This window comes from Micromys minutus (genome assembly GCF_963924665.1).
Source record: "Micromys minutus genome assembly, chromosome: 8".
Classification (NCBI taxonomy): Eukaryota; Metazoa; Chordata; class Mammalia; order Rodentia; family Muridae; genus Micromys; species Micromys minutus.
The window spans coordinates 24,113,899-24,128,998 of NC_137977.1; the positions used below are offsets into that span (position 1 = coordinate 24,113,899).

The 15,100-nt window shown below is 44.1% G+C and overlaps 1 pseudogene across 1 annotated transcript; it reads right to left on the reverse strand.

Annotated features, from left to right (window-relative positions):
- Nucleotides 1-7,862: 7,862 nt before the first annotated feature.
- LOC308423773 (small ribosomal subunit protein eS24-like) lies at nucleotides 7,863-8,283 on the reverse strand (annotated as a pseudogene). Its single transcript has one exon. The product of its transcript is annotated as a small ribosomal subunit protein eS24-like (transcript).
- Between the last annotated feature and the right edge of the window lie 6,817 nt (nucleotides 8,284-15,100).

The following is a 15,100-nucleotide window of genomic DNA, read 5'->3' on the forward strand; positions in this document are numbered from 1 at the left end:
GAGCTGTGTATCAAACCTAGGGTTTCATGCATGCTAGGCAAGCAACAACCAACCCCCTCTACACCCTTACCTGACCCCTGACCCCACACTTCTACCACCACTGTCAGTTTGGCAGGTGGGATAGAAGAGACAGAGTGAGCCGCTTGACTGCACGGAGCTGCCTGGCCCTCGGCAGCCCCTGTGTTCACCACCTTTCCCTTCTCCATGGCTTCTGAACTGCTCGAATTCCTCTTAATCATTCATGACTCTCACCAGTTGGCCCAGGGTGGGGTGGTCAGTGACTCTGGACAGGCCACCTCTCAGAAGAAATGACACTCCCTTCCCTCGGTGTGGTTTTCCCTCGCCCTTTATGAAGCCGTTTGCACATAATGTAGTGGTGGAGAAAAGTGTGATGAGCCCTAGGGTGACTAGTTTCATCAATTACCAACTTCTGGCCATTAAACAGGTTTTTTTGTTGTTTTTGTTTGTTTTGTTTTGAGCCAGGGTTTCTCTGTGTAGCCCTGGCTGGCCTGAAACTCTGTACACCTGGCTGGCCTCTAACTCAGATCCGCCTGCTTCTGCCTTCCAAATGCTGGATTAAAGATGTGAGCTGCTACTGTCAGCTTTGAGATGATGCTTTAACACTCTATTTCATAACTATTGCAGTATATATTTCTTGTTGCTAGTCTCCTTCCTTCCTCCTTTCCTTCCTTCCTCCCTCCCTCCCTCCCTCCCTCCCTCCCTCCCTTCCTTCCTTCCTTCCTCCCTTCCTTTCCTCCTTTTGACAGTGTCTTTTATAGCCCAGGCTGGCCTCAAACTCACTATATAGATGAGGCTGGCCCTGAATTCCGGACGCTACTGCTTCTACCTCCCAAGGGCTAGGCCTGTGCCACTCGTCCAGGCTACTGTACATATTTCTAAGAGATAAGCAGTCTTTGTTTTAATGTTAGCTCTTTGATATGATATGCTTCACGTGGCACACTTTATCCTCTGCTTCTATGTATGGGAGTGTTGTACACAGACCAGGAGCTGACGGCTGCTGTCCTCAACTGCTTGCTGGTTTTTCTCCCTTTATTTACTTCTTCTGTACCAGTGGATTGGTTACTTTTCTGTTACTGTGATAAAATTTCTCCCTTTATTTACTTCTTCTGTACTAGTGGATTGGTTACTTTTCTGTTACTGTGATAAAATACCATGGTCAGAAAATTAAGGAAGAAAGTCTAACTTGGTTTATTGTTGCAGAAGACTAGAGTCTATAAGGTTGGGGTGTGGGTGGAGGTGTGGGTGGGTGGAGGTGTGGGTTGGTTTAGCAACTATGTTCTCATGCTAATTATAATACCCTAAAACCTGTTTACAGTGTCCCACACCTAGGACTAAAGGAAGCCTGGCTCCAGTTGGCTTTTGACTGGTCAATAAAGTTATCAGTGGCAATGGCTGAGTAGGGAGGCAGAGAAGGGACTTTTAGGATACCCAGGAAGGGACAGGGAGAGGAGGATGAGAGGATTCTGTTATGAGGAGGGTGTAGGAGACAGACCGACCACCATGCCAGAAAGATGCAGGAGGGAGAGTCGTCTGACATGTAGGTGCGGGGGGGGGGGGGGGAGAAGGGGGGGAGGGAAGCAGCCCCAGGAGGGCTGCCCAGCAAGGTCCAGGGTAGCAGAGATAGAATATGGTTTTTAGTAAGTAATAACTCAGGAGGGAAGTGTGCATCATGTGACATTAGGAAGTGGCCCAGCCATTGACCTGCTTAGGGCCTATTAAAAATAAGGCTGTGCATGTGTGTCTTTCACTTGAGAATCCAGAGCATTGGGGTGGGTAGTGACTAGTCAGTGCGAACAAACCTCTAGGAAGTTTTAAGAGGTTTCATTTTTTTATAGCATGAGGTGGGTAGAGGAATAAGTGACTAGGGGGGTGGGAGTGGGTGGGTGAGGGTGTGGGTGGGTGGGTTGGAGTGGGTGGAGGTGTGGGTGGAGGTGTGGGTGGGTGGAGGTATAAGTGACTGGGGATCTGGATGGGTGAGGGTAGGAGTGGGTGGCTGAAGGTGGGTGTGGGTGGGGATGTGGGTGGGTAGAGGTGTGGGTGGATGAGGAGAGCAGGGCTACAAGCATGGGAAGCTGGCTGATCATATTTCTTCCACACACAGGAAGCTGGGAACTGGATATGGGACAGAGTTCCTAATGACAAAGTTCCTTGAGCAAGGCTCGACCTCTTAAAGGTTTTACTGCCTCCTTAAACAACATCATTAACCAGGAGCAATCGTTTCAAGTACATGAACCTCTAAAGGACATTTTTTAAAGCTACCACAATGAGTTATTTACTTGTCTGTCTGTCTATCTGTCTATCTGTCTATCTATCTATCTATCTATCTATCTATCTATCTATCTATCACTATCTATCATCTATCTATCTACCTACCTATCTATCTATCTATCTATCTATCTTAATTAAGATTTTACTGCTGTGAACAGACACCATGACCAAGGCAACTCTTATAAGAACAACATTTAATTGGGGCTGGTTTACAGGTTCAGAGATTCAGTCCGTTATCATTAAAGCAGAAACATGCCCCGACCTGCAGGACAGTCAACGGGAACCCGGGACCACCTAGGAGAGAATGGGGGAACAAGAGGCGTGAAGAAGGCCAGCAAGTCAAGTGGTCTGATCAAGCTGACAATTTTTTTTTCACATGCTAGTTTTATACAGGTAGTAGAAGGAAATAAGGCACGGGAAAGTAAGGCATGGAACTAAGGGAACTTTCTGGTAAAAGGATTTTTTTGCAATACCCTTTGTGAAGAATTACTTAAGGAAGGGGACAACCTAGGTGCAGGAGGGAATGTTCTGCTGAGCAGGATCCGTTGTCTGGGTGATCGTTCTACTCGGCTAGCTACCTGACCAAAGTGAGATCACCTATTTTCTGGGAAAAGGCCTTTACTGTGGGAAACAGAAACCTAGGCTGAGATCTGTGTAAAATGTCATTACTCAGGCTAAGAAAGTTTCTTAATTATTTCAGCTCCCAGCAGGAACATGGCAGCATCCAGGCAGGTATGGTACAGGAGGAGCTGAAAGTTCTACATCTTCATCTGAAGGCTGCTAGCAGAATACTGGCTTCCAGGCAGCTAAAATGAGGGTCTTAAAGCCCACACCCACATGACCCAGAACTCACTATGTAGGCCTTGAACTCACAAAGATCTGCCTGTCTACCTTCTGAGGGCTTGGATCAAGGGCATAAGCCACTATGCCTGTCTTACTTTATTTATTTTGAGACACAATCTATGTCTTAGTGTTCCATGGTTGTGAAGTGACAGCATGATCAAGGCAAAACTTTTTTTTTTTAAAGCATAGGACTTGCTTACAATTTTGGAGGGTTAGTGCATTATCATCATGGTGAGAGGAGGGCCACATGCAGGCAGCAGGCATGGTGCTGGAGAAGTAGCATCCACTCCCAGTGTCATACCTCCTCCAACAAGGGCACATCTCCTAACCCTCCCCACTGTCCACCAAATAACTGGCAATGAGCATTCAAATATATGAACCTATGGGGACCAGCCTCATTCAAACCACCATAGTCTCTCTCCATAGTCTGGGCTAGCCTGCACTCACAGTGTTTACCTACGTTAGAGCTATGGATTCACGCCCTTTTCCTTCCTGTAGCTGAGCTATGCTCTACATAGGCAAGTGTTTTACAGCTAACATTGTTTCTTTGTTTTAAAGATTTGTTTTTATGTGTATGATTGATTTGTTTGCATGTTTGTGTACCATGTGTGTGCCTATGTTCATGGAGGCCAATACAGTATATCAGATCCCCTGGATCTGGCGTTATGGATGGGGGTGAGCCACCATAAGGGTGCTGGGAACTAAATTCAGGTCTTCTACAAGAGCGCCAACTTTCAGACCCAACAACTATTTTGACTTCTCCAGTTCTCTGTCATACCTTCACTTTATAGTGAATATGCAATGTGAGATGTCTATTAGATTTATCTCTGCCTGTTATTAGATACTGTGCACTGTAATTTTTGGTTTATGGTTAAAAAAAAGAAAGAATAAAGCAACTTGCTGGCCTAAACCAATGTGGTGCCTTCTGTTTTTCAACCATTTGTTGGTGTTTTGAGTACTAAAATTAGTGAATTTCTTTTTACACTGAATGTGTAAAACAACTAAAATAAGTGTCTCTTCCTGTTAAGATGTGACAGGGCAGGACATCGCAAAGATTCATCTTGCATTTATTTATTTTTCTTAACATGTATTTATTTATGTATTTATTATTTAAATGAAGGCATGCTCTGTCTGCATGTACACCTAAATGCCAGAAGAGAGCAACAGATCCCTTTATGGATAGCTGTGAACTACCATGTGGATGCTGGAAATTGAACTCAGGTCCTCTGGAAGAGTAGACCACAGTATTCTTTTTTTTTTTTTTTTTCACTTCTGAACCTTTATAATCAGACGCCACATAAACACAGTAACAACCTCCATAAAAATGTAGACTAGCGTCTGAACCTTGAGTCCTGTCCGGGTGGGCGGGTCTTCAGGTGGGTGGGTCTTCGGGTGGGCAGGTTCTCTTGCGGGCTGATCCTCTGGTACTGCTCTCACTTCTTTGTTTTTGTTTTGTTATTTATTTGAAACTTGGTTGCTCTATTTAGCCTTGGCTATAGGCCTTGAGCTGCAGGGATCCTCCTGCATCTGCTGCCTCCGCCCCCGCCCCGCCATGGCCCCCGACCACAGTATTCTTAATCACTGAGCCACCTCACTAGCCCTCCTCTTGTGTTTTTGTTGAGGCCATTTCAGATTTAACTGGAGTTTGATCTCTTTGATAGAGAATTCCATGGAAAATTATTCAACACAATTCTAGGAACCTGAGGTCAAGATGCCCAAGTTAACTTATTTTAGCTTCTGTTAAACTGTTTGCTTGTGCAAAAACCTCCCCCTGTAGCTGAAGCTCGATATACCAGGATATGTTTTTTGCCTCTAAAGGCCTCTTGCTCTAAATGCCTGGGGCTACATTTGGGTCCCCCAAATACCTGAGTGTAGTCCCAGTGTCAGAAATAAAAAAAACTTCCAGTTGGGTATAAACTATACCTGAGTGGTCATCTCTGGTATAAGTCATACCACACACATAGTGGTCATCCTCTGGAGAGGCTCCCTGTAACAAGGACAGAAGTTACTTAGGACACTTTATTCCTCAAATGGTGAAAAAGTGGATGCCCATGCTGCCTTAGTGACCTACTTTTAATGAAGGGGATGTTTGTTTTTTGAACAATAAGTTGGACAAGATAGTGAGTAGTAAGGAAAGTATAGATTCATTAAAAATGAGAGTAAGAATCAGACAGATCATCCCACAGGATAGGAGCAGGCCCTAGCTAGTGTTCTTTTCTGGGTTCCTCTTAATGCATTTAGAAGAATGGAAGTGGGGCAGAGGAAATTATAGGGAGGCTGGAAGAGGGAGGGCCCCCTTACCCAGAAATCTGTGTATAAAGAATCTCTTATCACCTGTCAATCAAAAAGCTTATAGCCAATGAGCGGAGGCAGGAAATGGGAGTTGGGACATCTGGCAAGTATAGAGAGAATTCTGTGAAATAGAACCATGAGAGCCTTGTCCCAGAATTCCAAGGAGACATAAGAAAGCAAGAAGAGAGAAACCGTCAAGTAGCTGAACTCAGAACAAAAGGGATAAATAAATTATGAGTTGGTTGGAGAATAAACCAGCACTTATGGTATAAGCATTTATTAACAAATAAGCAGTCTCCCAGTCGTTATTTCAGGGAACAGCAAGTCCTGGGTGGAAAAGTCAAAAGTAAAAGGTTGACCACAGAAACAAGAACTCCAGCAAAATCAATGACAATGTATCTCCCTGCCTAGCAATACAATTACATTTCTCTAAATTCTCATCAGAAACTCAGCTCACAGGGAAAGAACATGTACTAAACCCTTCTTGCAACCCTACTGTCCTGGTATTACGTTAACATAACTCCATCCAGTGCATCTCTGGAGCCATCCTATAATCTCATTCATTGAAAGAGTAAGAGTAAAGGTTTCCTAGCAACCTCTTGAGATGTAACTTAAGAGCTAACAAAAACATATTCATGGCTAATGCTAATACAGTTCATTCCGAATCTCCCTTAAGGAGCCAGTACCCATACATAGATTATGTCTTAGTTTCTTTCCTTTTGTTCCTTGGGAAGCCTATGGGCATGTCTTTCTTGGCATCTGAAGTGGAAATTTCTGGTTTATTTGGAGACTCAGTGTGTCATGTGATGCTCTTCTGGAAACTGTCGTTTTTTAAAAATACTTTTTTATTTATATGAGTACATTGTAGCTGTCTTCAGACACACTAGAAGAGGGCATCAGACTCCATTACAGATGGTTGTGAACCACCATGTGGTTACCGGGAATTGAACTCAGGACCTCTGGAAGAGCAGTCAGTGCTCTTTACTGTCAAGCCATCTGAACACTGTCTTATGAGAGGATGTTTTTGCTGAAGCAGACACATGAGAAGATGTTTTGCTAAGAACAGGCATGTGGTGTTTATTCTGGAAGATGCCTAGAAAAATGGCATGTGATGTTTTGCTAGAACGGATGCTTGAGGGAACATGTCATGTTTGGAAAGGGTATAAATATAACTCAACAGACAGTGGACAACACTGTGTGCATTGGCTCACCTTGCTGATCTTTGCTGGTCTTCGTTGAGTTTTGCTGACGCTGGTCTTCACTGGTTCCCTTTACTTTCATCTCTGATCATCGTTTGTTGTGACTCCATAAAGAGAAATGCACCAAGGAACTTCTGGTGCTGTTCCAGCAGCTTCTTACCACTTCCTGGGACTCAGGCCAATTGGCAGATCCTCCCAGTTTCTTTTGGATCAAACTGCCATTGTTGATTCCTGAATGGTGTTTGTAAGTGGATCGAGGTACCACTGCTGATTTGTGTGACCTGAACTGCTGATATTCAACATAAATAGGATTCACCCCAAAGAATTATTTCTAGACAGGTCTACATCCTCCTTTGTCCTAGTAACCTTTTCTTTCCACTACCTCTGATGAACAGTGGCTAGGGCTCTCTGAGAGAGTTGGAGGTAGAGGGTAGAGAATAGAGAAGGCAGAGTGCAAATAGTGAGACTTGGTAGCATGGGCACTGAAGTGGGTAAACAAGTGGCCAGGTGATGGTGGCAAACATTTAATTCCAGGTAGGCATATCTCTGAGTTGGAGGCCAGCCTGGTCTATAGAGGGAATTCCAGGACAGCCAAGACTACAGAAAGAAACCATGTTTCAAAGCCAACCAACCAACCAAACAAACAAACAGACTATAAAGAAGAGAAAAAGGGAAGGAAGGGAAAAAATGTCTAATAAGTATTTGTGAGTAGGGACCGAGGGAGCCTGGAGGCCAGCACTGACCTTGATTCTGCTGCTAGGTGCCACCAGTTATGTTCATTGGAGAGCCACATGTGCCTTTTGCAGGAGGGAAGAAAAATGACTCCTGAGGAATGCTGGCTATTAACAATTCCCCCAAATCCTCTCGTAACCCAGGCTGTGCTCATTTCTGGATATTTGGACCACCTTTTGGAGTATGAGGAATTGGAGTTTCCTTTGGGCCTGGCAGTACAAACAAGAGACAATACAAACATGAGGGTTTCTTGGATGGACTGCTTCAGAACAGACTGAAGACCACAGTCTGTTGGATCCGTGCCCAGTGCTAACTCAGCCTTGTTTATTCTCTTCAACCAGGAAGTGCCTGACCCTAATTTACACACAGGTAGGAAGACTTAGATGCCAAGTAGGGTTTTTTTTTGTTGTTGTTGTTTTGTTTTGTTTTATTTTGCTTTGTTTTGTTTTTTTCATTGAAGCTTTTTAGTTTATTTGGCCTTCTCAAAAGTCACATCACTCCATAACATCAAGTCACTGCAGATCTATCCCTTTGACTGTATCCAGTCTCCACTTGCTTTGTGCCAGCACCAACATTGGCCTTTGCAGTCCCCCTGACCTTCTTCATTCTGTTCTTGCGTTCCTTTCACTGTTTACGGGAGGACTTTTTCTTCCCATAAAGTCCATGTCTTGCAAGTCTGTATTTAGGCTCATTCTTCTTTGCATAATCTAAAGAATCGTAGATCATGCCAAAGCCAGTTGTCTTGTCACCTGAAGTGGGTTCTGAATCCAAACACAAAGATGACGTCTGGTGTGGTTTTGTACATTTTGGCCAGCTTTTCCCGAATTTCTGTCTTCGGTACTGTTGCCTTCCCAGGATGAAGGACATCAATGACCATCTGTTTCCTCTGAAGCAGACAGTTCGTCATGATGGTTACTGTGTTGTTCATAATGGCTGTGGTGCAGGAGCTGCAGAGGAAGAAAAGAAAGCGCCAAGCACTTTGAAGAAGCCCACACTGGACTGTTGCTATGCTTGCCAATCTCTGTGCACCAAGTCATTTCATGCTCCTAATTACCCACCTCAAGTGAACATGCTGGGAACTTTACTTCCAGTTTTAGAAACTTGCTCTACTTTCTACATTCTATTTTAAATTTTATTTATTTTTATTTCATACACACCAGTGCTTTGCCTGCATGAGTGTCCGTGTGAGGGTGTTGGATCCCCTGGAACTGGAGCTACAAACAATTATGTGTGCTAGGTAGGAATTGAGCCTCTTCCTGTGGAAGAGAAGCCAGAGTGCTTAACCATGGAACCATCTCTCCAGCCTCTCTGTGGGCCAATCTATCAAATTTTAACAGTGGATTCCATAGAGGCATTCCTTCCTTTGTTTGGTCGTTGCTTTTAAAGACAGGGACCATGCTGTCCTCGAATTCACAGAGATCTGCCTGCCTCTGCCTCATGCGTACTGGGATTAAAGCTGTTTATCTATAAGTAAGCCACCACAACCTGCTCTATCTATCTTGAAGCAAATCTTGCAATGTAGCCAAGACTAGCCTGGAACCTACTACGTAGCCTCGGTTGGCCCTTAGCTTGACATCATTCTACCTCATGTGCCCTGGCAGGGATTTGCCTTTAACTAGACCTTTTTTTCTCACGGCCTGACCGTATGAGTAGGTATCATTTCAGGCAGGACTCAGTGAAAACCAACAGTAGGCACAAACAGCATTCATTAAACAGTCTGAGTTGATCTGATTTTTCAGTCATAGGTCAGAGCATGACTTCCTCAGAAAAGATGCTGAGTGGCTACCTTGGACATGCTATTATAAACCAGCAGCTCTTTGCTGGTCAGAGGATGTGGTCAGGTGGTGATCGAATCTGGCAACATCTCAGCCCTAATTTCAGTTTTAGAACAAAAAGAAACAAGGAACTTGTATTTCCTAGAGAACACTGTGAGTACATCTTGCAGTTTCCCACTGGTGTAGTCTTATACAAACCATTTGCATTTTGTCAAAGATTGTTTTTAGGTACTGTGATAGTTTGTATAGTCTTGGCCCAGAGAGTGGCAATATTAGAAGTTTTGTCCCTGTTCGAGTACATGTGGCCTTGTTAGGGTAGGTGTGTCACTGTCGATGTGGGCTTAAGACCCTCACCCTAGCTGTCTGGAAGTCAGTCTTCCACTAGCAGCCTTCAGATGATAGAACTCTCATCTCCTCCTGCACCATGCCTGCCTAGATGCTGCCCTGCTCACACCTTGATGATAATGGACTGAACTCTGAACTTGTAAGCCAGCACCAAATATTTGTTGTCCTTTATAAGACTTGCCATGGTTATGGTGTCTGTTCACAGCAATAAAACCCCAAGACAGGTACTTCATTGTCCTTTAGAGAGTTTCCCCAATACCTCTAAAATACATGCATTTCATCTCTTAAGACTTTTAATTATAGGGAAAGTGTCACTTACTGTCTAAGAGAAAACTAGGAATTTCTCCACAAATGAAAATTTTCTGACTCAAAATCCCAGCAGTCATTACTGGGTAGTTTGTACCAGCGCCTGCTGTGAACTTGGGACACACCTCATATCAGCTATTACTTGTCTTCTTTAATATTCCTCTGTCTCTCTTTCTCTGTGCATGTGTGTGTGTCTCTCTCCCTGTCTCTCTGTCTCTCTGACAGTCTCCTGTAGCCTATTCTACCCTCCAGTATCATACAGAGCTGAGCTTGACTTCGAATTTCTGTTCCTCCTAATTCTGCCTCCCACGTGCTAGGACTGCAGCTGAGGCCCCCGTGCTTGGTGCATGAGATGAGGCTGATACAACCTAGGGTCGTGTACATGCTGTGAGAGCACTTCACGAACTGAGCTGTGCCTCTAGTCAGCTGACCTGCATCCATTGTTCATTCTTTTCTTCCCTTTCTCCCTTTCTTTCTATAAATCAATTTTAAAAAATGTGTATGTGTGCACGCTGCCTTGCTTCTTGCCACAATGATAATGGACTAAACCTCTGAAACTGTAAGACAGCCCCAATTGCATGTTTTCTAGACTTGCCTGGGACATTGTATCTCCTCACAGAAATCAAACCCTAAGACACTGAATCAACCCTTCCTCCCCTACTTTCTCTTTGGTCATGGTGTTTCGTCACAGCAATAGAAACCCTAACTAAGACCATGTAGCCAGGCTGGTCTGCTCTTGAACTTGCAATCTTCCTGCCTCATCCAGTCTCCTCAGTGCTGAGATCACAAATACAAGCCAAAACACTACAATGTTGGTAGGTTCTGTTTGTTTGGTGAAGGTTTCTCTATGTGGACCAGGTTTCTCACACAGATTAACCTGTCTCTGCCTCCAGAGTGTTAAAATTAAAGCCATGGGCCATCCCTAGTTCTGTTCCCAACCCTCATGTGTCAGCTCACAATCCGTTATAACTTCAGTTTCATGGAGCCCTTCAGAGCAGCAGGCATGTATATAATGAACATTACATGCAGGCAAAGAAACACAAAATAAACTCTCTCTTTCTCTCTCTCTCTCTCTCTCTCTCTCTCTCTCTCTCTCTCTCTCTCTCTCTCTCTCTCTCAGTGAGGTTCTGAAGTGGACATTTTTGTTTGTGTCATGTGACAGACTCATGAGATGTTTTGCTGAAGTAGATGACACATGATGTTTGGAGAGAGAATAAGTAGGACCCAATTGTCAGTGACAGTGTGGGGGTACGAGGGGGGTGCGGAGGGTGTGGGGGAAGCAGTCGTATAGCTAACTATGCAATGCTCCATTGGTCTTGAACAACTTTGATGATCTCCACTTCTTTGAGAAAAGCACAGCAGAGAACTTCTCCTAGTTTTTCCGGCTGGTTCTGGTCATTGCTGCAGACTTGTGCTGGTTTGGTGGAGGCCTGGTTGTTTCTGCTGGATTGAGCCACCACTGCTGATTCTTGTTTGGTGACACTCTTTGAACTGGACTGCTGGTACCTTGACCAACAGAGTTTGGAATCATCCCCAAAGAACTACTTCTAAACAGGTCCATATCCCCTTTTCCTATTTACCATCTTTCTCCCCACCTTTGGACTGTGGGCTAGAAGTGGGATTGAAGCATTTAAGAATCCTGATTAAAGTAGGTTTTGAAAAAAAACATCTAAGCCTGCCTGTCTGCAGCTCTAGTTGTCCTGAATCTCACAATGTAGACATGGCTTGATTCAAACTCATAAAGATCTGATTGCCTCTGCCTCCCTAGTGCTAGGATCAAAGGCATGCATCACTCTACCTGGCAATAACAAGTCTTCATTTAGACTTTCATTAACCCTTGCAACTTTAGCCTCCATTAGGACATCAACACACTGTAGTTTTATGTATGTTAGATAAGGAAAATGTTCCCTATTCAAACATAATATGTATTCCCATAAACTCCAGATAAAAGAAAGAATGATTCAATACCCAAGCTACTGAAGCAGTCCACCTCCATTCTTTGACCTCAGCTTCTTGCCCTTGTGCACGATCCTGATGTAATGGTGTTCTCCACCAGAGCTTCACTGGGGATGCTGCCTTGCATATGACTCTAATCAGGAAATCCCCAAAATCTTTTCTCCACTCCCACTGTTTTCCTCACTCATGTATATCCAGTGTGTTGGCAATAGGTGTAGACAGAGGTTTGGCCTGAAGGACTCTGACCCTTTGTTATAAGTCTTTGTGTAGATTTGGTTGTGGGGCTTTCCCCGGGTGATTGGGGTCAGGTTTCTTGAATTTCTCCAAACAAAGGTGAATAAATCATTGAGAGAGCATAGTAAGTGGCTCCCATTGGTCCACCTAACCTCTCAGAGCATGGCACTGGTCTCTTCACTCTGAGGCAGATAGAAAGATGGGGAACACGAAAGGGGCAAGTGTGGGAAGGAAAAGAAACTCACCCTGGGATCTTAGATTTTATTTTCAGCTGGCTGAGAATCAAGACAAATATTTATTATGCAGCATAACTGATAAAGCCAAAGTTGCCTACAGAGATTGAGCCTGTTTTCCTAAAGCCACTGTTTCCTGAGTCACTAGGGGCAGAGCCTGGTCCTTGGCTGTGTCAACAAGCTGGGCATGGTTGCCCACTCTCAACAGGCCAGTTAAACAGACATATAGTAGGGAAAAGCTGAGTTTTAAAAAGTGTATTCAATGAAGCTACACTGTAGAGAGGAAACAACAAAAGTCCTGGTGCATCTCAGTATTCCGACCTGGGAGCTGGTTTAACAGGCAAAACTGACCAGTTTTGCTTGAGGCGCAGTTGGCTCTATCACTGACATTGTCTGGGCTCCAGCACTTCCTGCAAGGGGGTCTAGCAAACATCACAGGCAACTCTCCTGCAGCAGACAACGGCCTCAGCCCTTTCCCAGTAGGGCACTTCTCCAGAGATTCCCATTTATTCAGGGACCATTGTTTCATTCGTCTGAAAGCCAAAGGGAGGGACCACAAGTCACAAATGTCTCTTTAGAACATTTTGATTGGCCCAGGATGGTTATAACATCTCAAACAAGGTTTGTTTTTTGATTAGCAAACTTACTTAGAGCCAGAATGTTTTATCTATTAGGTTCCTTCTAAGTCTCAAGAGTGCATCTCACTGAACATCTTACATTTTAATTTATGAAAGGAAAACCTTCAACATAGACAACTAAGGGGTGTTGCTGTCATTCAGAGTGTTTCCCTGGCGTGCACAAGGTCCTCGATTTGATACCCAGCACCACAACACCTTTAGGTTGGTGAATTTGATTTTGCCTGGTGTGGCAGTGCTTTGTGTTTGTAAAGTCAGGTACACATTGTAATGAGAGCACTACAATGGCCATCCCATGATTAGGGAAAGGCTTTATTGCAGGTAAGAGAGAGAATAGCTAGAGGTTATCTGGGGAGTCTGTCAAGGCTACCTCTCCGGGCTGTGGGGAGCAGAGAGGAAAGGTGGAGAAGGAGCAAACTGTGGATTGCCAGGACTATCTCTAGGGCACAGGGGGTTAGCAGGAATGGGAAATGGGAGAGTCCTGCCAGCTATAAGGGTAATGTTATGTTGAGGCAGGAGGAGGGTGAGTTAGGTGGAACAGTCTGGGCACTAGCCAGTGGCTCCGATCTGTTGGAGGCTTGGCTTGAGTTAATAGAGAACTAGATGCCCTCTCTGAAGTGAGAGGCGGGGGAGCTGTGGGACCGGATAAGAAAGTAAGGCTTTTCCTGGCAAGCAGAAACCCACTTTACGAGATTTCTGAGGAATGCTGAGAGCTTACTGGGCACTGAGATCTAACATGTAGATCCATGAGAACTGGAGGGGGAGGGGCACCTTGTATATTTTTCACCTTTTCCTCCTTCCTTAAACTTTACTTAATATTTAAACCTTGTCATAAATTACATCATTTAACCAATATAACTTAGCCACAAAATCACCTATATAGCCACTGTAAAAATATCTAAGGAGGACCAGTTCCTCTTGGGAAGCCCACACCCAGGCTTAGGGGGAGTAATTATTTCTTTTCCTAACTCCACTCCCTCTCCCTCCTCTGACAGCCGGAAGCAGCCTTTCCCCTTCCTTCACATGATAAATTCACTTACTTTGTTTTACTCTGATTCATCCTACAACTCTCTTCTGCAGTAAGGTCAAGGATCTGACTTCATCGGAGTGGAGGTGCTGAAGGGCTCGGCTACCAACAGCAGAGCTGGGCTCTGTGTCTTTCTGCTACTTTTGACAATTCCATTTTATTTTATTTTGAGATAAGGTTTCTTTGTGTAGCCCTAGTTACCTTGAGACAAGGTTTCTTTGTGTAACCCCAGTTACTCACTCTGTAGACCAGGCTGAACACACACATTCGCCTGCATCTGCCTCTGGATCACAGGGCAAAAAGGGTGTGTGACATCACTATCTGACTGTCAATTCCATTTTATTAATAACTAACTCCTTGACTCTTCTTGTCTTCCAGCCTTTCCCTATTAAGACTCAGGCAAACGATCACTGTTGTCTTAGTATGCTACTTCCTTTTGGAAAGGGCTCTGAGGCCATAACTCACAACAGCCAGTGAGTGTCTAAGTAACTGCATCGGAGTCTTCACCGTTTCTTCACCCGAGTCTAAAGACTGAAGCTCAAACCACCAGATGATAGAGAGTATGACTCATTTTTTTTCCTATCATTTTAGCTGTTGCAAATAACAACCATGCAATTGTATACTTAGCTTTTATGTTGTTTATACACTGTTCCTTGGGTCAGGAATGTGTCCATCTCCTTTGAGACGGGGTCTTTCATTGGCTTGGAACTCACCAATTGGCTTTTTCTTGTTGGCCAGGGGGCCCCTAGGGATATGCCTGTCTCTGCCTCTACATCACTGGGATTCCAATTGCAAGCCATCATGAATGGTTTTTTGTGTGGGTGTTAGGAACCAAACCCAGAACCTTGTGTTGCAAGATAAACACTCTATTAGCTGAGCTATCTTCCAACTCCAAGTTTAAATTTTTCTACACATGAAGTAACCCAACTCCTCGTGATTTAGATTAGTCATTTCTAAATCTACTTATGATTTTATTCTAGTCACTGATTACACAGAGCATTGCTGCTCTGCCATGCTAGGGTTAAAGCTGTGGCAACCAACCCAGGAATTACAGTTCCTCATTCTCCTTCCTTTTATTCTTTCTCTTCATAGATCAAACACAGCAGTCTTCCCTTATTCATGGCTTCAGTTACCTAAGCTCAGTTGTGGTCAGGAAACAGCTAATGGAAAATTCCAGCAATCATTCATAAGTTCTCAATTACACCCTGTTCTGAATAGTATGATGAAACTTCAT